The sequence below is a fragment of the Podarcis gaigeae genome, assembly GCF_964106915.1.
Source record: "Podarcis gaigeae genome assembly, chromosome: 1".
Lineage (NCBI taxonomy): Eukaryota > Metazoa > Chordata > Lepidosauria > Squamata > Lacertidae > Podarcis > Podarcis gaigeae.
Window position 1 is genome coordinate 72792715 of NC_139678.1, and position 23621 is coordinate 72816335.

At 40.5% G+C, this 23621-nt stretch overlaps 1 protein-coding gene and 1 long non-coding RNA gene across 6 annotated transcripts in view; one reads left to right on the forward strand and one right to left on the reverse strand.

The window, feature by feature from the left end:
- The window catches only part of SERGEF (secretion regulating guanine nucleotide exchange factor), a 122501-nt gene that overhangs the window by 32926 nt on the left and 65954 nt on the right, over window positions 1–23621 (reverse strand). The gene's annotated exons all lie outside the window — the stretch shown is intronic.
- LOC310834414 lies at window positions 4538–7305 on the forward strand. The gene is made up of 2 exons (XR_014559247.1): window positions 4538–5668; window positions 7047–7305. It is a non-coding gene; the product is annotated as an uncharacterized lncRNA (long non-coding RNA).

Sequence of the window (23621 nt, forward strand, 5' to 3'; positions counted from 1 at the left end):
GGATGAAGAAACAGAAGGAGGGCCCAAATTGTGAGACTGCCTCTTTCCGTCCTGACTTCAGCCACTTTGGAAGGGAGAAAAGAGATGTCACCTCCCGTCTTCTTGAAGAGCAGAGAGCCCCAGTGGAGGCTCAAAGGAGCAGCTGAGTAGAGAGGCAGAACAGAAGGTGGCAGCAACTGAACAGGAACCCAAAAAAGAGGGCACAGTCTTGTCACCTAGAACCAGGTACCGCCTTTGTAGATAGGAGAAGACCTACCCATCCCAATAGAGTGCACATTTGTAATCCAAACATTCTTGCAAGTCATGCCTCATATTTAAAGGCTGGACAGGATGTGGAAACTTGTTGGGACATCTTCATGGCTTCCTTCAAGCTTTGAGCCTCTTGTCCTGCTCTTGAGCTCTGACTCCTGCACCTGTGAAGACTGGGTGAAGACGTATTTCTTGCCTGGGTGAAGACGTATTTGCCTGGGTGAAGACGTATTTCTTACTTACAAGTAACAGCCTCTTCTCGTGTGTTTTGGGGTGGGAACTAGGTCACCTACATGGAAGAAACTTTATTGTTTACATGAATGGTAAAAGTCACGCGTGTGTTACTGTTTGTATGTGTTCTCTTTAGATATATGTGCGGGTGTGCGTATAAGAAAAAAATATGAGGTGTTGGTACTTCTATATTGTGCCATGGGTACCAGCAGAAAATGGCTGCCATTGGTAGCAAAAAAAAGAGGTGTCATATCAAAAACTAAATTTGTTTTAATTCCAGCTGTTATAACCTGGATCAGAACACTGTGACTAACTGAACATTTGGCCACAACTTAGTGATTTATCCACTTTACTACATGATAAAACATAATTATAAATTAAGGCCTCTGGAAAGATGCAAACGCATCAAAAATCAGTTCCTTGTTGCAAACATAGAACACAGCTGACGCAAGAAACAATTGCAATCCTAACAAACATATATTTAGAAAAAGTATCATTGAAATATATGCTTAGGATGGGCTGTAAATCATGTAAAGTACAAGATGAGGGGTCATTTTAAAATGAAATGGAAAGCAATATGGAAAATGTCTGAAAGCAATAATCACTAAACAGAAATAACTTAATTTGGTGAAATTACACTGAGTGATATCCGACATTACTTAAGTCTACTCTGAGTGTAATTAATGTTGACTATCTCTAAAATGGTTAGGAGTAATCTACATTTTCCATTAAAAGTGAGAGGAACATAAATCACATCACCCAGGAAATGCTATCATAATTAATCAGATCCTTAATGGGTTAACAAAAGGCCTGGCATCTGAAAATATTATTCTGAATTCTGTTCATAATAAAAGAGCCAGGAGAAGAAAAGGCTTGTTTTGCAGAAGACATATACTGCGAGGAATATCTGGCAAACAAAACTGTGTTGTACAAATGTATGTGTACTATGTTCCTGTAATGCAGACAACTCTATACTTAGACTTGCCAAGGTGAGTCAAACTCATTCCCAAAGGAAAATACTGCATGCAATGGAAGTAAAACGAAACATGAAAAGTGAAAATGACAACAAGCAATCTGTCAAGTAAGACATTAGATGAAACCTGCTGAAGAATGGCCTTGTAATATGCACATTCCTCAGTTAAAGGAAGCCATGGCTGTATGTATGAGTGTGTGTAAAATTTCTACACTGCCCTTCATTCAAAGATCACAGGGCTGCTACCAAAACCTAGAGTTCTAGTTGTCCTCTTTCATACTGGACAGTCTGGTTATTACCAGTGCAGGCCAGGATGGTGTCCTCTTTTCCTCTATGGTAAACTGAATGGCTCAGACGTGGGGAGGTTCTGAGGTGATTGGCAGGTAGTGTTTCTTTGTGTGTTTTAATAAATGGGCAAGCAGAGCTGTTGCACTGTGCAGATTGAAGGCCCAAATGTTTATTGGAACTTATGGAACATGATGACTTACCACTGCCTTCAGCTTCCAGGGGCAATGAAGAAAATAGGGTGCCATTATGGGCACCCTATTTTAATACTTTTGTGCTTATTTGTGTAGGAAGATAAGCAAGTTCTAAGGCAGACAGCTATACTGTAATTTATATGCTTCAGTTTTGAGTTAGGACTTCAGAAAATGTGGAAGATAAAAGACACATCTCTTGACTGTAAAATTAGTTGTATGTTTTCTTGTTTGGGATAGTAAACACTTACGAAGAAAAGTCCTCAAAAAGGAAAGGGGGGGGTGAAACAGCTGCAATTCTGTGTCCATAAATCAAAAGAGGAAATTTTATACACAGAGGATTTGAAACAGGAAAGGGATTAAACCAGGGAGCAGATGATGGAAACTTCTGCAGTTTAGAAATAAGCAAAGAGTAGCTGCCAGCCACACAGTGGTATTCAAGCTATTCTGTGATCAGCACTTGAAAGAGGTCATCAGCCAACAGGAAACATGCTCTAAAATTATAGCTAAGAGCCTGAGATGCTCTGGCACCTTAACATATTGTACTAACATGACCCTGACTGGGCACTTACTTCTGAAAAGTTGCCACCCATAGCCAAGCAGATGTTTGTTTGCTTCAAGCAAAATTATTAGCTGTTCCATATTTATGCCATCTTGTTTGTGCTGAATCTGGAAGATTTAATTTCACATACCTTCTTGGCTGTGAAGTTCACTGCGTACAAATGGGAAATACGCGGCCACTCAGAAATTTAACTCATAATGGGTTGGATCCAGGTGGGCCATTCAATGACCAGACGTGCTGGTCATGGAACACACAGAGATCTGTACGGGGCTCCCTCTCTACTGGAAGAAATGGTAAGTGGTATTCCCTAGTTCCTTGTTCCTCTGGAAGGCCTACCCCCACCCAGAAGCACACTACTGCTCCAGAGGCCCCAACCCTCATAAGCACCTTTTCAGAGGCAACTTTGGATTCAGTCCAGTGTTTCTGTCATATTTTCAATGTGAGGGCTTTCGTGGCTCTCCAGGTAATGGCCGTAATCACAAGCCTATCAAATAATTAAGGGTATAATTTTTACAGGAGCACCATACTCCAAGCTGCTCAACTGAATTCCCGCATTCAGATCAGAGGAGGACATTAGCTCATGCCCTTTGCATTTAACTGTATCCATTTTCCTCCCTAATTTAAAAGTATATCTGGGTGTAAAATCTCAGAATGAGATAATTACTGCTCTTGGCCTTTGATTTGGAGAGAATTAGGACATGCATTCATATGCCCTGTCTATTTCTAAGTTTATGATGGATTTTTCACCCAGAAAAAAATTCTTTAAAAGGCTGAATTAATAGGTGCAAAAAGCATTCACTGTTTTTAGTAGGAGTTCTTGCAGAGACAGAATATGTGAAATGCCTGTGAAAGTTACTCCATTTCTGTAACTGCCGTTCTACCCTTTCCTCCACCCCTCTATTTAAAAGAGTACATTCGTAAATAGTTTTAATCACCCGGCAATGCAATCCTGAGCATTATTTGAATGCCATGACTCGGTGCTGGTTTTGGCCACTGAAGATCACGATCCAGCTCATTCAGCACTGCCATGTAACAGAACAATTTCAGGTGGCATTTCACAGCCTACCACAAACATAGAAGGATTCAACAGCTCATCTACTTCACCTCTTTTTCTAAAACAGACTAGCTAAGAACTAAATCATCTGTGATAGGTGCTTGTTCAATTTCCCCCGCCCCTTGACTTTCCAAAGATTTCTATGGCTTCCCCTGTCAGCTAATTCCATTGCTGGGCTGCTCCTGAAAAGTTGTTCAGGCTGTTTAACCTAAATCTTGTAGTAGTCATGGGGGTGGGAGGAATGCACGAAAGCACAAATCAGTGACATCCATGGGAACTTGGAAAGCTGAGTGTTTATTGTGATGTGTGCATTTTGTTCAGCATTACAGAACATTTCTCAATATCCAATGTGTGATCACATATAAATTGAACCTAATTTAGAGCACTTTGATGAACGGAGATATCACATATATCCATGAATTGTAGGTGGCTAATAGAATGGGCCTTTTGCCTCACCTTTCCCAAAGTTTGCTTCATTCACTTTTTGTTTTTGTTTTTTACTTCACCTATGGGAATCAAAGGAAAGAAAAGCCCTTTGGTTAAATACTGGACCTTGCAACCATAAATCTGGAAGCACAAGAAGCTTTAATATTAAACAGTAGGGGTTTGTGTGGGCCCCAAGATTCACCTTATATCTGTAGCTCTGCTTAAAAAAACCCAAACTGTTCTTGATTCTGAGTTGCTCTATGCTATCTGCCTGCTTCAATCTATAATTCAGGTTTCAGGTTTTTCTGCTCCCTCTCACCCAAATTAATACAACTCCAAGGCTTCAATCCATCTTAATCTGTCCTGATTATTGCATGTTCTAGATGCACAAATCCCACTAAGGTTCAATTGAGCTTACTCCTAGGTTAGTGTGCACAGGGGACTGATTCTTAAGGAATTAATTTGAGGCCACTAGACTGTGGGAAACTGCAGAAAGCAGAGCAATCTATTTTCATATTTTAAATGATTTTATTTATTTATTTACTATTTCTGTTTTACAGGTAAAATCGTAAGGAAAAGCATGCAGTATTTTTCCTAAGCACTTGGTTAAAGATAAAATAAAGCCTACTCTCACATTCTGCCCTTACAGCAGAATCACTGAGATAATTAACAGGATTTCTAAAATGCTACAGAACAATTTTAATTTCATTAATAATGTATTGGCCTTGACATTATTTGATTTTATAGCCCTCTTTCATCAACTAAAACAGCAACCTTCTAATCCATACAGCAAGCTTGGCTAAATATCCACTGAATGGACACCTTTCCTTCAGCAGGTTCAGAGTCAGCCGACTGAGGAGAGGCCAAGAAGAGAAAAGGGTTATTAGCCTCAAACTCTTCCTGATACACCTTGCTGCCATTGTAGGAAGAAGGCTACTAGACAAGATGGACCTTTGGCCTGATGCAGTTTGGTCGCTCTTATATTCAGAGGGACTCTTCCCCCATCCCCAAACCATTTTAAGAAAAGGCTGCTTATTTCTGGTTTGTTGAGTGTGATTATAGTAGCCTCATGACTCCAAGAACCCAAGCAAGCTTTGAGCATCTTGGAAGACAGTACTTTTCAGAAATGTTTGGGTTTTAAACCACCACAGGAAATGTTGACACCCATGACAAAAGCTTGACAGGACATCCAGGTATCAGCATGAACAGGCTTGCTAATAATGTTGTTCTTTTCTCTTTAGGATTAATTTTGATGCAGTATGGAAATTCAAGCTGAGCCAATTCTCCAGGCTTTCTCAAGAAGAGAAATGCCAACATCCAGTGCCAACTAAATAATGAGAGGTCATATTAATACCTTCCCTCCCGATTTTCACTCTCCAAAGAAACCTAGGGAGGAGATCTCCTGCAGGGATCTATAAGCCTGTCTCTAATATACCTAGTGTAACTGGGATTCTTGAATCCGCCTATTAATCAAGATGCTGTTTCTCTGCACAGCAGGTTCAATAGCCTGGGCTGAACCTTTATGCCAACTCTAAAATGTAGAAATTACACCATGCTTTTCTTCAGACAAGAGTATCGAAATAAGAAAAAGATTTTCTGTGTACCACACTTGTCAACATATCATGCCCACATTATACAGTAGAACCCTGTATAAAAACCTTATTTAGAAAGGTCCCAAATGACATTTATATCTTGGTGTTCCCCATTGTTCTATATGCCGTTCAAGGGAGACATTTCTAAGGTTTACTGTGCAGTTTCTAAAATCATAGACACAACTTACAACTTGCAGATGCCAATATTTCCTGCCTATGAAAAAAAATATTAGGATACTTCATACAAAAATATACATATAGTACCTAGATACCTGATGCCAGTCACAGGTCTGGACAGCAAATATAGGAGCAAACCCAAAATTCTCAAGTAATCACCAGTTTAGGGTTGAATCATTCAATGGAGAGCTAGAAGGCAGAAACTATCTGCTTGGCAATTCTATCTTTAACAATGCTTTCCACCCATTTTCCTGGAATAGATGTTAAGCTAGCCTACCTGTTATTTCCAGGAAACCCCACCTTTAGAAAAAACTGGTATTACATCAACCACTTTCCAGTCCTCATGTATGAAGGGTGATCTTAGGGACAAGTTAGAAGACCGGCAATTTCATATTTGAGCCCTGTCAGGTGCCCTTTCATACCCAACTACTGTATTTGTTGGTCTTTATGTTGTCCATAAGGTTTAGAACTTAATTGTGTGTTACCACTATTTATCTAAGCTCCTCACTTGTTTGCTTCTCTGCAATCTCCTCATCCTCCCTTAGCACTTTTAACTCCCTTGTCATCCAAATGCCCAAATGCCTCCCTAGCTGGTCTTCTGCTATTAATGTATTTAAAGATCTGGTTGTTGTTGGTCTTCAGGTTTTTAGCAACATGCTCCTCAAATTCTTTTTTAGCATCCCTTATTGTCTTCTTGCTTCTTCTTTTTTTGCCAAAGTTTGTATTCCTTTTTGTCTTTTGGACAAGACTTTCATTTTTTTAGGAAGCCTTCTTGCCTCTAATAGCTTTACTTTGCTTGTTATCCACACTGTCATTGTCTTGGCCCTGGTGGTACATTCCTTGATCTGTGACATACCTTCTAGCTGAGCTTCTAATATTTTAGTTTTAGACAACTCCCAAGCATTTTTGAGAGATTTGACCCTCTTGACTTTCAAAGACAAAAAAGCTCTCAAAACTGCTTAGGAGTTCTTTAAAGCCACAATATGATAATAATGATGATGATGATGCACAATGTCATTGGTGTTCATAGTGTTTTGCAGTTTGTATAACTCTGTTATATCTAGATCTATAGCACATACAAGGTAAAGGTAAAGGTACCCCTGACCGTGCTAACAGTCCAAATGTTGGCCAGGGGGACGGGTTACAAAGAAAATAAGATAGAAGCAAAAGTAACAGGAGACAATTATAAGTAAGTATAGATACATATTTAGGTTTAATTTCAGTTGGGGGTAAGAATTAGGGTCTTAAGTCAAAGGCATCAAGGAAAAAGTGGGATATGAGAAGTAATATGAAGGGAAGGAAGAAGAGGTGGAACCATGCAAATATTTCAAGAAGTTCCAGGCATAGGGGTAAGCAAGAGACATTGTTTCATTCTGTCCTTTATGCAACTGTCCTCTGTAAAAAAAAAAAAAGACCACAAATGGTTTCCCCTCATTAACTTTGGAACTCATTTTCAGAGATCTTAATAGTAATAGCACTCCATAATCAATCATAGCAACAGAGTAGACTTTTTTATGGGTCATCTTTTTTATCCATCCTTATGCTCTGATGTTCTCACTTAATTTTTTTTAAAAAATACAGGTGGATAGATAATAGATATGGATTTAAAGAAAAGGGATATGCATATCAGCTGCAGTCAAGAACCTGGTCTCAGGCACATCTAAATATAATGAGAAAAGCCTACTTCAGAGATTGCTTTACAATCTATTTCACCTTGTTCCTCTTCCCCTTGAAAATGGGTGCAGAGGTCACACAGGTATTCCAACTCTAAATGCAGAATTATGTCACAATCACACTGTATTTCCTCAGTATTCAAGTATTCGGTGAGTTTTATGGGTTTCTGCCCCCCCAAAAAAAAAAAATTAATATGGGAGACAAAGCTGAAAAACAACTGTGTTCTGAATGTGCTCACCGAAATGCATTCTGATATCATTCCCCCACCCAGCAAATTAAAATTATAACATAACATAGCTTCCCATATCAATTATCAGATAACAATGCACATACAAGAAAACAACACATAAATGAACCATATGAAAACACGGAGCTGGAAATCAATCAACTAAATCAGATCAGCAATATGCAAGACCCCATTCCAAATCCCAGTCACCTAATTCAACCAAATGTATTGCATGCATTACTTCTTCCAGTTAAGCAATAATTGTCTTTAATTATCATTTTGGGAGAATTCAGTTTTCATTCCAGAGCTGAGAGAACACATGTGAAATGTCCAGTTTTTGCCCACAGTCCATGAAAGGGTGTCAGACCATGAAGAAATCCATTGGCTTTGCTTTCCCTTTGGCCAGTTTCATATCAGTTTTTCTGCCATGGCAACAATCCAGATTCTATGAAGCCATGCTTCAAGCGTCAAAGTTTCTGCTAATTTCCAGCTTTTAGCTATCCATAGCCTTGCTGTCAAGAATAAAAATGATACAAGTGAACACAGTAAGTTCTCATTTTCCTACTCCCAGATGTTAAGGATTGCCAGCTGTGGGGAGAAAAGTACTGCAATTTCTTTAAAAATCAAAGCTCAGTAAGATATTATTTTAGGGTAACTCTAATGCATATTTATATATGACCCTCTTACTCCACATATCCTTCAGAAATTGTATCCTTCCGATCCAAAAATATATGCCAATGATTGGCATATGCCCTTTCTGATATCTAACATCTTTACTGTTCCCTTCATAAACACTGGTGGCAACTGAGCTGGAATTCAAGATTTATATATAAACCTTTTGGTCTGATAGCACAATCTTAAAACCCATACAGCATGTTGCAAAGTATTCTGCATTCTTGTTCCTCTCCCCGATGAAAATTGGTTCAGAGGTCAAGAGGATATATTATCTCAACACAGAGAACGGGGTCTTAACCTGAACATACATATCAAACTTCATTCCAATAATTCAACATTCAATTGCACTGATACAAACAAGCAAGACCAACTAAATCTAAATCTAAATTACATTCATATTCTGAGTTTGAATATGGAAGATAAATATAGGAGATAAACATTTAGAAAATAGAGAGATTCTGTCCAGATTGGTCCTTGCTGCTTACATTGCCCATCAGTTGTATTTGGGAAATGTCCTCATTCTCTGGCAAACACCTTACAGCAATGCACCTAGCAGTGAGATTCATCAAAAGAGACACTAATTCGTTGGTGATGTTCTATCCTGAGATGCATCAAAGCCCACAGGATGAACCATGGGCAATGTGAATTTTACAAGCACTGTCACGAGAGCCAGTGCATAATCTAATGCCATTGCTTGTGACAGGAATGCTCTCGTCCCCTCTAATCCCATACGGCACCACCCTGAATACAGAGCTATGGGTTGGTAGAAATGGCCATTCTGGTAACGGTGGTTGAATGAGTACAAAAATGGAAACATCAGCATGCCCATAAAAAAATAAAAGGAGACACTACAAGGCTTTCACAAAATGCCAAAAAACAAAAGGCTACACAACAAAGATATAGTTACAAGGCTCTCATTAGGACTCTCTTAATTTACGAGTGGTTGGTGCTGTGGGTAAAACCTCAGCGCCTAGGACTTGCCGATCGCATGGTCGGCGGTTCAAATCCCCGCGGTGGGGTGCGCTCCCATCGTTCGGTCCCAGCGCCTGCCAACCTAGCAGTTCGAAAGCACCCCCGGGTGCAAGTAGATAAATAGGGACCGCTTACCAACGGGAAGATAAACGGTGTTCCGTGTGCTGCGCTGGCTCGCCAGATGCAGCTTGTCACGCTGGCCACGTGACCCGGAAGTGTCTGTGGACAGGGACAGCGCTGGTTCCCGGCCTATAGAGTGAGATGAGCGCACAACCCTAGAGTCTGGCAAGACTGGCCCGTATGGGCAGGGGTACCTTTACCTTTAATATACGAGCAGGCCTCCAGAGACACATTTGTAATTCATAAATCACGGGTCTTTAATGCCAGAAAGGATCAATTTTCTTCCCTGTCTGAAGGGGGAGAAAATCTTATTATGCATTTTAAATTTCTATCTGCTGAGTGCACCATTTTTTTCTGTGAGGCAAGCAAGAAGAGAGAAACACCCAGAGCAGTTTCGCTCTGGATGCTAAACTCCTATATCTTTAATTTGTTAGGGAATTAAGCACATTAATTGGGTCTGGTGTAACAACTGGGACAATACCACTTTGGGGGCAAATCACACCTGAGCCTGCAAAAATGCGCTGCGATTTTTATTTTCAATTTTAGGGGAAATGGTTTGTAAAGGGTTTTCAGCGGCGGGGTTATGCACATACAGTGGTACCTCAGGTTAAGTACTTAATTCGTTCCGGAGGTCTGTACTTAACTTGAAACTGTTCTTAACCTGAAGCACCACTTTAGCTAATGGGGTCTGCTGCTGCTGCTGCGCCGCCGGAGCACGATTTCTGTTCTCAACCTGAAGCAAAGTTCTTAACATGAAGCACTATTTCTGGGTTAGCGGAGTTTGTAACGTGAAGCGTATGTAACCTGAAGCATATGTAACCCGAGGTACCACTGTATATGCAGAGTACACAGCAGTTTACTGTGTCTATGGGGGAGGGGGTAAAGCCTAGAGAAAGGCGACTCTTTAGTTATAGCTGTAAATACCGATTTGTGAATGAAAACTCCACTCCTTTGCATAGGCAAGGAGTCTTCAGTTGCAGGCAAAGATGGACCAAAGAAATGCTTATGGTTTTAGTTTTGCACTACAACCCTAAGGCATCAGAAGTCGGGGGGGGGGGTAAGAGGAGAGCATTCCTGCTGGAGCTTTTCATTACATGGATAATGAATGTGTGTGTTAGCACACGTTAACAGGAGAATAGGCTGCTCTTGTATGGGTGCACTGAGGGGATCATGATTTGTCATGAACTCACAGTGCATATGATGAGTTAGAAGGGACAGGCTTGTAGGGTGGAAAGTGCTTGAGATTACTATATTTATAGTAAACCAAGCTTGCAGTTTGCTTTTATCAAACCAGGCAAAGAGCTCTTTGAGGTGGAGATCTTTTTAGTGCTGCAAGAAAACAACATTTATACAAGTGCTGAGACACAAAAGGGGGGAGTAATTAAAATATAGTGTTGAAATGATAAAAAGTACATTTGTGCACAACTCACCTGCCTACCACAGCACACATCAGATCTATAAAGGTGACGAGTTCAAGGGTGCAATTGATACTAGCCAAATCACATGCCTGAACTCCCTAGGATAGAGTAGCTGGCATGTTTTTAAACAGATCAGTCCATTGACCTGGATGGTAGGATTGTGTCAGATGTATTAAGTCTCCTGTACTTTGAAAACTAGCTTGATAGTGACTTGTAGCAAAGTTCTGAGTGTTAAATTATTTGGCAGATATAAGCTGACTCATGATTCAAGCCGTGATAAGACAGTTCTGTTCCTCCAGATTCCTCTTTCCTAAAATAGGGTTCCAGGGGCAAATGACATTTTAAAATGTGTTAGATGATTGTCAAAAATTAGCTGGCTATCATTGGTTTCAATTCTGTATGCAGTTGCCCCAGCCAATTTCCTTGCATCTAGTACAATTGTAACACTGTGCAGAAAAAGTAAATGCAAATCAAACACATTACGTCATTTTGAAAGCTAATTCCAAGTGCCAGCGACCAAAACTTAATATCATAGTCCTCACTGTTAAGTGATTCATCTGTGTTCCAAAATACTGTTCCTTGTGTCTATCTGCCTTGATTAACTGCTTGAAAAGTACATTTATAGGCCAGGAAGGAGAGAGATGGGAGCCCTGTTATAGGGCAAAACAGTGACAACACAGATTTTCAGACAGCCTGCTCAATCTTGTCAATTTCAAAGCAGTCTCTTAAAAGCTCATCTTTACAATATGTTGATGACCCAAGCCTTTTATACCATCTGCCTCTCACACTGCTCAAAACGGGTCTTTAACCAATGTGTAAGATATATGATTTGCATTAGATTTAAAAAGCAGAGTTCTATATACAGTAATGAAATTTCTCACATGTTGTAAAAAAGAAACTAGCCTTCATGGTCCAAAGAAGATGAAGGAAGAGGAAACCAACCAGTGCAATGAGAATCAAGATCTGCCTGCTATGTGCATTGAACACATTTTTCACATAGCTTTAAAAGAAATGCTGCAACATCAACCAGGATTATATTGTTTTTACTTATCATGAAAACCCAAAACAAGCATTTACCTAGCTTCTGTGTTGTTCCAAGTTTGAAAATGAAACCACAGTGCTTTCCCAATGATGATTTCACAATGAAAAATTCAAACATTGATCACGTGATGATACTTAATCTGGTTTCTCCACTTTGGAGCTGCCTTGTTAAAAGAGGAAACAAGCCCCTTGAGAGGAGGGGGAAGACTGCTCATTTATCAGTCTGTACTACCGTGCATCCCCTGACCTATTTTATTACTAAAAATAGCCCTTCTTAGGTCACTACTGCAAATTGAATTCTGCTGCTTCATTGCCCACTGCAGTCTCACTGAGCTGCCCGCACACACAGCATTAAGAAGGTTAACCCATCTGTTGCCATCTGCGTCTGGTCCTTCAGGAAAGGTGAGAAATTAGAAACACATTACCTGATATACTTGGTTTGGGTGTGCACGCGCATTTAAAATATTTGTGAAATTGTGGGCTGCGTTTGATGTGCTTGTTGGAGACTCTTGCTTTATTTCATTTTCACCCCACATTTTAAATTGAAAGGACTGTCAAAGAAGTGTGTGCAATTTAAGAAAATACAATAAAATGACTAGTTTAAAACCAATGAAATAACTGATTTCAGTCAAAACAAAACAACAGAAAAGGGTTTTGAAGTGTCCCTAACAGCAATTAACCAGGCCCTATGAAGTCACTACAACCGAAAAATGTCCCTCCAAGCCCCTTAAAAATAGTAGACTTTGAAAACTCAAATAGGCAGAGGAATTCCACCATGAAGGGACCACTACTGAGTGGCATGGAGTTCAGGCATCCTCAAAAAGTTGGTTTTAAGACTCCAAGGAACTGCATGCAAGCCCATGAAAATTCCTGGAGGACAAGGGGAAGGTTGTGAGCTGGGAAAGAGGAGGGAATTGTTAGCATCAATCCATTCACTGTCACTTCATCAGTCCAAATCCCTCTTGGAAAAATCATGATGTCCTTCCAGGCTAGGGAGAGCAGAAATTGAAACCCCTGCAGCCTGGAAGCTCAGATTGTCCACATTGCCCTTCCCATCCTGCAGCACCATCTTTGAACATTTTGAGGTGCCATAGAGTGTTCAGACAACAACTCCTAAAAGGACATGCTCAGAGAATCTCCTTGGGCTCCGTTGAATGTGGTACACAATCTGGGCAAGAGCCTCAAAAGAAACCACCTGGAGAAAGTTCATAGTCTTTGCTGAAATGTTGTAGAAGAGTCCCTAGAGTAGCCATGGATATCTATGGCTAGAAGAAGCTGCCCAGTTTCTTTCAGAAAAGGGAAAGCATGTCCTCAAAAAGGGGGGGGGGCAAAACAGGCCACGGATTTGCATAAAATTTGTATGTACTGATTTATGTACAAACAATTTTGTATGTACAAAATTGTACATACAATCTATGGATATCAGGCAAGCACTGACAATGAGGTGCTTTTATGTTGTAAGCCACCCTGAAGTCAACAGATGAAGGGTGGTATACACATTATTATTACTATTATTACTATTATTATTATTAAAAAATTCCTTCCGATAGAACCTTATATACCAACTAAGTTTGTTATTGGTATGAACTTTCATGTGCAGCATACTTCTTCAGACACCAATATCAAACTCATACCAATAACAAACTTAGTTGGTCTCTAAGGTGCTACTGGAAGGAATTTTTTTATTTTGTTTCAACTACGGCAGACGAACACGGCTACCTAGTTATTATTATTATTATTATTATTATTATTATTATTATTATTATTATTATTATTATTATTAGTGTTCAGGGGCAGGCAGTACAATCCTATGCATGTCTCCACAGAAGTAAACCCTATTCAGTTCAACAGGGCTTATTCACAGGTAAATAAGTATGGGATTGCAGCCTTAAAATAGAAGCACATCGTGCACATGCACAGAACCTCATTTTAATTTCTGAGGGAATTCTAAACGTCTAAGGGAAATTACATTCACGTGAGTATTGTGAGCTGAGCATATTCACCTTTCAAAGTAGTTAATTACTAACTTCAGAAATATCACAAGGGAAGATCTCTTTATGCAATTGCGGTGGGAATTGTGCGTACATTTCCAGGTCTGACGTAAATGACTGTGGATCTCCCTGATTCTCTTAGCAATGTGTCGAAAAGCAAACCATTTTAAGAATCATTGTGTCAAGGAAATGTTATTAAATGGAGTACCAAAACTTTTTTTTTTTTTTAGGATACTTAATTGTCAATCAGACACTGCAAAAACTAGCAGGAATTTTCTAGAAACAGCCTTATAAAAAGTTGATATTTTCATGTAGCTGCCATATTCAATGTTACATATTTGCATTATAGCAGCATTCATGGGCCAATCAAAATGGGGCACTACTCTATACCTTTCCTGAAGAGATTACTATGTGAAAGACAAGATAACAACAGGTGAGTAGAAAAAAGCAGCACAACTCCACACATGAGATCAAACAAGAAATAACAAAGAGAACCAGCCTGAAGATGGTTCAAACATGGGAACGATGGATTTGCAGTACAATTTTCTTTCCAATGACTGATTTTTAACAGTACTAGTTTCTGTTGGCAACCCAAGTTGGCAACCCAATGGAACACACACACACCCGGAAAAACCCACCAGCTCTCATTTGTGTACATTTTCCTACTTCTGTTATTAAAATGACTGTGGGATCAAATTGTTCATTAATTGTGAAAACAGCTGGAAAAGTACAAGTGTAAGTTAAACCGAAGTCACTGACCTTTGTTTCAAGGTCCTCACGAAGCCAGAATGCCCATGGCATGAAAACCACACAATAAATCTACCATTACACACCAAACCAGTGCAAATGCCTTTAAATGGTCTTCATATTAGTATGAAAGAATATTTTAACCTTCAGCTAAGTTCCATTTGGCAGATGATTAATATCTGGATTCACCCAGAGTGACCCTGGGCTGCAAAGTCAAAAGGTGTTGGGGGGGGGGCAGACATTGCTTAATGTAAGAATAAGGTCACTTAAGACTTCAGTGGTGTTGTTTATTTTGCAAAAAAAAATAAAAATGGTGGATGTCTTAAGGGAAAATGAGCAATCTGCTCTTCTTGATTTTAGGCCAGCAATATACTGAGTGCCTCGCCATGTGGAAGGTAGCTCAGGTCACTATGTGTCAGCTGTGTTCTTCACAGCTTGTACATTAAGCTTTGTGGTTTATAGAGACAGGAATCCAACTGTGAGAAGGTACTGCTTTATCAAGAAAACCAGGAAAACCAGGAAAACATTACGAACTCTTTTCAGAGAAAAAGAAGTTAAGATTAAGGATCTCAGATGCTTCAACACCACTTTCTATTGCATTCTGCCTTCTGGGATATCACCAAGTGTTGCCCACATAATTACCTCTGTAGGTTTTGGGGTTTTTTAAACATAGTGGAATAGCTGACATCCCAGCAACAGAAATAGAAAGGCCTAGCAAAATTGCTACCTGTGGATCAGCAATTTACAGGTACTCCCATTTCCCAAGGTATGTATGATTATGTCTATCTTTCATAAATATGTTTAAAAGCATTCTTTTGAACAGCACAAGTCCTGAACAGGAAGCACTTAATAACTCTGTAGCCATCTGGGTTATGAAACAGCCCACTCTACTAAGCCATAACTAAATTGTCTGTTAAAATCAATTAAGATAAAAGCTCTTTGAATATCTCAATGGCTGTGATTTTCTGTTAAGTCAAAAATAAGATTTCTCCCCCATCCTTCTCAGTCCTGGAATACGGCAGCCTTACCTTACATGCCACAGGTGACCAACATCCCCTGAATGAGCCGGTTTTAACATCTGAAACATAGCAGCATGGCTCCAGACTAATCTTGACAAAAGATACTGAGTTACAAATGAATACAAAATGCCAACAAACAAGTTAAACCAGAGGCCTCACTTTCTTAACCAATAGGGAAGGCTAGTTATTGTGAATCCCCTCAAGGCCCAAAGAATGCAACTTTGGTCCAGTGTGAGAGCCAGTGTGGTGCAGTGGTTAAGAGCAGAGGACTCGTAATCTGGGGAACCGGGTTTGCATCCCTGCTCCTCCACATGCAGCTACTGGGTGACCTTGGGCTAGTCACACTTCTCTGAAGTCTCTCAGCCCCACTCACCTCACAAAGTGTTTGTTGTGGAGGAGGAAGGGAAAGGAGAATATGTTAGCCACTTTGAGACTCCTTCGAGTGGTGATAAAGCAGGATATCAAATCCAAACTTTTTTTTTTCAGGGGAAAAATCTTCTCCACATTCCTGCCCCCCAAATATATAATGAACAAACTTTGTGAAAAACTGGTGCCCACAGTCCACAGCCTCTACATCTCTATTCTCTATCCTGACCATTTTAAATTCTGGCCAGTCCTCAGAAAACAACAGTCTTACCTCATGTGCCACAAGTGACCAACATCCCCATTAATACTGGGTAGGTTGAATAAGCTGGTACGTTTGGTTCTTGTACTTCTTTTTATTATGTACTTTGTGGGTTTTTTTCTGTATATTATGCTATGAACCGGCCTGAGATCTTCAGATGAAGGGCGGTATAATAATAATAATGCATAAAATATTTACCGTGGCTGCTTCAGACTTTTACTTATGAGTAATACATGCCAGTTCAAAAGATTTATGTGCTCTTCTTTCCTCTTACTTTAAAAAAGACTACATTTCTGAAACTCAACACAGTAGTAATAATAATAATAATTTTATCATTTATACCCACCCAGCCACTCTTAGCCACTAATTAAGACATTAACTACTGATCTGACCAAATCTGAAGATTCCCCTCCCCCATATAAATACATATTCCACTTAGAACTGTCATCCTTAGACTCAGAAGTGTCATAGAAGGGACCCATTTTCAGCTGCAGCACTCTCAGGATCTTTGAAAGCTACTGGACAGTATTTTAAGCATCCGATTGGTTGTGTACTTTGCTAACAGTAAGGTCACTTTGCCACTCCTCTTTTAAAAATGCCAACTTCTGATATTGTGCTAAGTAAGACACAAATGCAGTTTCACACAAAAACTCCTCTCATAGAGAAATCCAAACCCTCAATCTACCCAGTTCTGCTTCTCCAGCCTCCATCACTGGGCAATCCCCATTACTGATAGGGAAGCTCTACTGGAAAGGAGTGCCCCATTGTACCCACCCAAATGGTGGGTGGAAGCAGTGCCGGATTTACGTATAAGCTAAACAAGCTATAGCTTAGGGCCCCACTCTCTTGGGGGGCCCCAAAAAAATTAAAGGGGGGGACTGGATGTACATTTCCAAAATATAAGATAAAAAACAAATAAAATAAAACCTACATACAGCAACAGTGTTTTGTGTTGCGTGGACTCCTACAATGTAAATAATGCTAGCTTTTTGTTATGTGCAAATGGCTTTAGATACCTATTAGGCCCATAAATTACCATATAGCATATATTCAACACAAAAAACAGCAACAATATGTTGTTGACAAAGGACAGCTGTACATATAAAGGGCCTCATTACCTTCAGTAGCTTAGGGCCTCATCAAACCTAAATCCGGCCCTGGGTGGAAGCTACCACCATCAACAGCCAGCAGAAAACCCCAAAACAGAGCACGACTCTGTGTGCAGAGCAAGGCTCTGTGTATGGATCCTGTGCAGACCCTGCTGCCATCACACAATGAAAACTGCTCCCACCTGAGAGCAGTTGGTATCATTCCATCAAGTTCTGCCACGGCTGGCCAGGAATTAGAATTCCAGCCTTAATACTGAATGGAGTAGCATTGAATATTTTACCCCACTGCGTTGAGCAACAGTCCAGTCACTTCTGGCATATACAAAATAAATGTATAGGTCACTGAAAAGCGACCTTTTACCACTTGGATCAAGATACTTGGGGAGTTGTGGCAATGTAAGCAATTCAATTGCCCTTGAGATGACGTGACAGATGAGTTGTCCTGCTGGGTTTGACAGATTGCCATATCTGGAAGAAGCTTTCCTCCAGGTAAGACTAGCAGGGACTGCGGCAGTTGCTTTTCCACTGCAGCATGGAGACTTGAGAGCTATCTCAAGCTAGCCAACACTTATGTTGCATTCCAGGTACTTTTCTGTTTTTCTTTGAAACACAGAACCACAGCCCAGGTTTTGTAACCATTTGTAACCCCTTTCATTCCTTCTATTTTTATCATACTTTGTTGTTCCGAACAAACTCAGTAATGATTACAGTGAACTGGAGCGTACTGTAGGTTCAAAGGCCTTACTTATCCACAGGCCACTGATTCTTTTGTATATACCAGCCTAGACAATCCCATATATACTTCCACTCCTTTGGACTTCTGTTGACTTCAGACTTTTGAATGTCAGAGCAAAGAGCAGAATACAGCACTTCCATTTTCAAATAATACTTCCTAAGAGAAACTTGGTGCAATGTCCTGGGCACACCCAGCCCAATGGGGACAAGTATTTGGAAGTTTATTTCTTTACTGGCAAAGCACTTGACTACATCAGCTCCAAAGGGGCAAAAGTTGTACACACCACCTCTGCTAACCAGCTGCCTAGGTGATCCACCTCTACAGTCCTGCACTCAGTGGCGAAGCTACCTGCTCCAGCACCAGGAGTGGCGTACATCTGGGGGCATGGCTGGCACGCATCCCTGGGGGCATGGCATGCCACCCGCGGGGGCATGGCGCACGTCAGGGGTGCACAGCAAGCGGCGAGTGTTCCCAGAGTGGGCATTATGTCACCCCCCCCAGATGGCACCCGGGGCATACCGCCCCCCACCTTCATCCGCCAGTCCCTGTGCTCTGACCCAGACAGTTGGGGCAACAGCGTGACCCCTTTCAGCTTACTTAAACCCCTCTGTCTGACACAGTATGTGCAAGCACCCTATAACTCCTGAGTGGCAGTGCCAGTTGCTTCTGTCACTTTAAGCCCCCCCCCCCTTGTGTGTAGAGACAGTGGAGGGGTGGACAGAAGAGATTCCAGAGGCATAGCTATCTCTGGGACTGATGCAATGTCTTCTGCCTCTAAGACTCCCTGCAACTCTTCTCCCATCTCCTCCACGCCACCCATCTCAGACTGCCTGGTCTTTCCCCCTTGACTGCCCTCGGCCACCAACTCAGCACCTGCCTCAGAAGCCCACAAATTGCTGGCCTCTTCCCCTAGATCTTTCTGTTGCTCCCCTGCCTGAACATCCCCCGCTCCTCCTCAGACTCCTGCCTGTCTCTGACATGCAGTCTGTAAAAAGACTTTTATTTTTAGAGCATTATAATCCAGCTGAATTTTCTGTGCCAAATTGTAATGACAGAAGTAGGAGACCAAAGGAGGATGCAGAGAGGCTCATAAAAACCTAATTCTCTGATGGGAAAATCAAAGTGATGTTAATTAACATCAGAGTTACCCTCTGGAATAAAATAATAATTGGGACACAAAAAGGAACACTTAATGTTCGAAGAAACCAGCGAATATAAAATGAAAGACCAATTACAGCATGTGAGGGTCCAATTAGGTTTTTGTTTTGTTTTTGTTTTTTTCAGAAGGGTAGCAATGTTCGTTGCGGGGGGGGGGGAGTCTTGTGGTATCCTAAAGATTAATTCTTTTGTCAACTAGAGTCCTCTTTGTCAGATACCTGAAGTGTTATCCTGAGTTAGTAGGTAGTGAGCATCTGCTTTAGAGAAAAGTTCCCAAACTGAAGTCTGTGGACCACCAGTGGTCCATGAGATCCACTCAGGTGATCCACGGTTTACCTGTGGATGAAAACTGAAGTAGATATTCATATTAATTCTTAACTGTACTTTTATTACTTTTTTATTTCTTCTCTTACTTCACTAGATGAGCCCGAGTTCTATGTAGGTATGCACTGCCAGGCGATTACATTTGCAGGCAGGCTCCCTGTGTAAATTAGAAGCTTGTGCAATTAGGATTTTAAATGGCATGGGGAGCCACCACACATAGAGAAGGCTCCCACCTCAAAGGTTTCTTCTCCATGAAGATCAATGAGGCCAGGGGCAGTGAATGCAGCTCTTCCTCTTCATCACATGATTCATCACATGATTGTAATTAGGTGAGGGAAGTATGCAAGTAAGTCTCTAGTGTTATAAGAGGGGGAGAAAAAACTACCCATCTTCTCCACACTACGCCTAATTATATAAACTTCCATCAAATAATCTACTTGGTTCAGGATGGGGGTGGGTTAGGGAGAAGTGTTACATAATAGGCCAACTCACAAAAAGCTTAATCAGTCATGTTCCAGCTCCTCAGCAACTTCCATCAAAAGCTGAAAAACTGAACTGACGTCTGAGTGACACTAAGACCATCATTCCACTCACAAATGACAGGCACCACAAGATTTTGCTACAGGGGGAAAGCACATTGGTACATCTGTCTCATCTGTCTCTTATAACTAGCTGGTAATGGTATCCCGCCGCTGTCAAAACACTGACAAATAGGGTGTGGTAGTGATGAGGAACCAGAGGGCACTGGACATTTTTGAATGCAAGCTTGTCAACTGCATGTTGCTGGCTTATTTTATCAAAGCTTATATCCACAAATATATATTTGTGGGTATCTGGTCTGTGATGGCTAACTGAGAAGACTCTCCAAAGAAGGCACAAGTTGTGGCACTTAATATTCCCTGCCCTCATCTGAAAGGAGGCTAGGGCATTTCACTAGACACAGAATTTCTGCTGAGTCAATGCCTGCCCATTGTCAGAACTGTAAAGCACTTCTTATCTTATTTTTTTATTTTTTAAAAAAGGTAAATAATGACAGGCAGCTATTTTAACTTCCCCTAAAATTTTCTACCACAAAGCAAAACTGGTACAGGATGTCATGCTTACACCAACACCTACATATATATCTTTACTCAACACTCCTGGGATCCCTTCTCCTACTACTGTAGAGGTTTTATATTCTTGGTCTGGGGGTGGTGGAAAGAACTATATTTTGAGAAGTGTTGAAGCAACATGAGCTCAAAAAAGTTTATTCCGAGAGGATAGGTGATATGAGTAGAGCAGAAAGATAAAGATGTTCATCTTTAGACTATATTAAATAACGTGAATAAATTGAAGTGTGTGCTTTCCATTGAGTTATATAAATACAGTGGTACCTCAGGTTACATATGCTTCAGGTTACAGACGTTTCAGGTTACAGACTCCGCTAACCCAGAAATAGTACCTCGGGTTAAGAACTTTGCTTCAGGATGAGAACAGAAATCGTACTCCAGTGGCGTGGCAGCAGTGGGAGACCCCATTAGCTAAAGTAGAACCTCAGGTTAAGAATAGTTTCAGGTTAAGAACGGACCTCCAGAACAAATTAAGTACTTAACCCGAGGTACCACTGTAGAGATTTAACAAAGGAGCACATTCTTGTTTTCTATTCCCCCTGCAGTATGAACTACTATGTAACAATTTTATTGGCTGGTAATATAGAGGATTGTCTATCTGATACATTTTTGCAAGGTGTACTTCTGTAATGAGTTTAAAATAGCTAAATCAAGCAGATTTTTTAGAGTTCTGAAGTGAATCAGAAAATTAAATATTGGCATTTAATAGATAATAGATAGATAATTCTGTTGGCAGCTGGGAAATTACATTACAGAAATGGAGAACAAAACATTTTTTTAAATATATATATGGTTGGGAAACTGCCTGAACTAGGCAAAAACCACAACTCATTAAAATGAATGCATTGAAATCAGTTCATTTTATATTTATGCGTATTTCATAAACATATAAGCAAATATGCATTTTATATAAAGTCATGTCCTAAGAGGGAAAGCCCAGTGCAACAGGCAAATAGTATTAGGACCAAATTGGGGAGGGAGGACTCACCTTAACAAAAACAATCTTAAGGCAATGATAGGTGAAATTTCCCTGCACAAACATACTCACGTAAGGAAAAAGTGTACCCATGTACACTGCATCTTTATTTTACCAAGTGTGTATATGTTTCAAAGCCACAGTACCCATCAGATTTCATAGATGTGCATATGTAGCAATAGATAAAACCAAATTTAACTTATGAAAATATACACAGGTTGTATAAGCATACCGTATGTAAAGTAGAGGTCAACTAAGTATAGTGAAAATTAAGTAGGGTGGCACATGGTTATAAGGGTCCTATTAGAACTGTCTCAGCCCTGTAATGACAGCCACTTAATGAAAGTTAGTATGATGCAAAATGAGACATAGTCCCCTGCAATTTTGAGCGAGTTATATATCACAAAACAATCAATGGCTCCTAAGCGTGATGACTATTTCCTACCCTCCACTGTTGGAGGCAGTATGCTTCTGAATACCAGTTGCTGGAAACTGCAGGAGGGGAGAGTGTTGTTGCACTCATGTCCTGCTTGCAGGCTTCCCACCGCCATCTGGCTGGCCACTGAAAGAACAGGATGCTGGGCTAGGTAGTCCTTCAACCTGATCTGAGCAGTCTCTTATGTTCTTATTCTATCATCTTTCAAAAACCTACAGAACGAGTCAAAGATTTATGACTCACGGAACAGCCCAAAAGCCCTGAACAGATTGCCAATCATAACCCCTTATTAGGTTCCCGCAAACTCCATTCTCTGGGTCTGAGTCATTGGATAGACCTGTGTCCTTCACTCTCTCACCTCTAAGGGACAGGCCCATTTCCCCTAGCCGAAAGATACCGTGGGTAATATAGCTTCCAACACCAGCAAACAGCAATGTGATGGGAAGAGGACAGCATGTTCCAAGCATCCTGAAAGACTCATTAAATAAGTGTCTCTGACTTAACCTATATAAAACTTCAGATTAAATTACTCTGATGGTCTGCTCCCAGGCTTATTCTATGATTCACTGAAATGCACAGATTTGTACTGCTGGTGGTTGCTGTATTGGCAGGACTTACAGGCATTTAGGAAGGCAGAAACCACCAAGGCTAATCTTGTTACTGAGTTTCCCTCAACTACTAGCTCCCGTTAGCTTCCCATTGAAAATCTAGATGGCTTCCAATACAAAGGCCCTTCAAAAATGATGGGTTTCCTATAGGGGAATAACTCTGGTATAACAAAAATAGCAACAACCCTGTACACACCATGCATTTATGCTATTGTGTGTTTTCCCCTTGGCTTTTTTAAAGAGAGGGATGTTTTTGGTTCATCTCAGCATTTTATTTCCAAAGCAGAGGAGCCAATATATAGTTGGGTTCCATGTTTGCATTTTACCTGGGAATCCCATAAAAATAAGACTGACTCAACAGTTTTTTTTAGTTATATACTGAGAAAATAAGCATACAATTAAATGAGGGCACCTATGGTATCTGGGGTGGAGAGAGGATCATTAACTGCAAAACTAGCCTGGAAATGAGGATGAATCCAAGCCTTTCTGCCAGGACTTTTTTCATTTCGCACCTTGGAGTTAGCCAGCATAAATGTTGCTCATTTCACATTTGTCATATTTGTCTAAATTGTGCTGTGATCAGATCAGCCTGACATCTCTTATATATGTACTGATTCGTGCTCAGCTAGTTGCATTCTGTTAATTTACTCACCATTTAGATATTCCACCTATTAGCTCTTGCTTTTTGGTCAGTTTACATTTGCCTGTGCTCATTGTAGCTTTTAACAGCTCTACTGTTGTCTCAAGCAGCTTACATCCTAGTTAACACTGTATAATTGTAGAAGGACTTCTGAACCCTGGATCTTGAATGGCTGTCCCTGCCCCTGTTTAAAAACTCACATTAGCAAGGAAATAATACACAGTGATTAGAGACAAATTTCTACGGCCAACTCACATAAATGCTAGAATGAATAAAT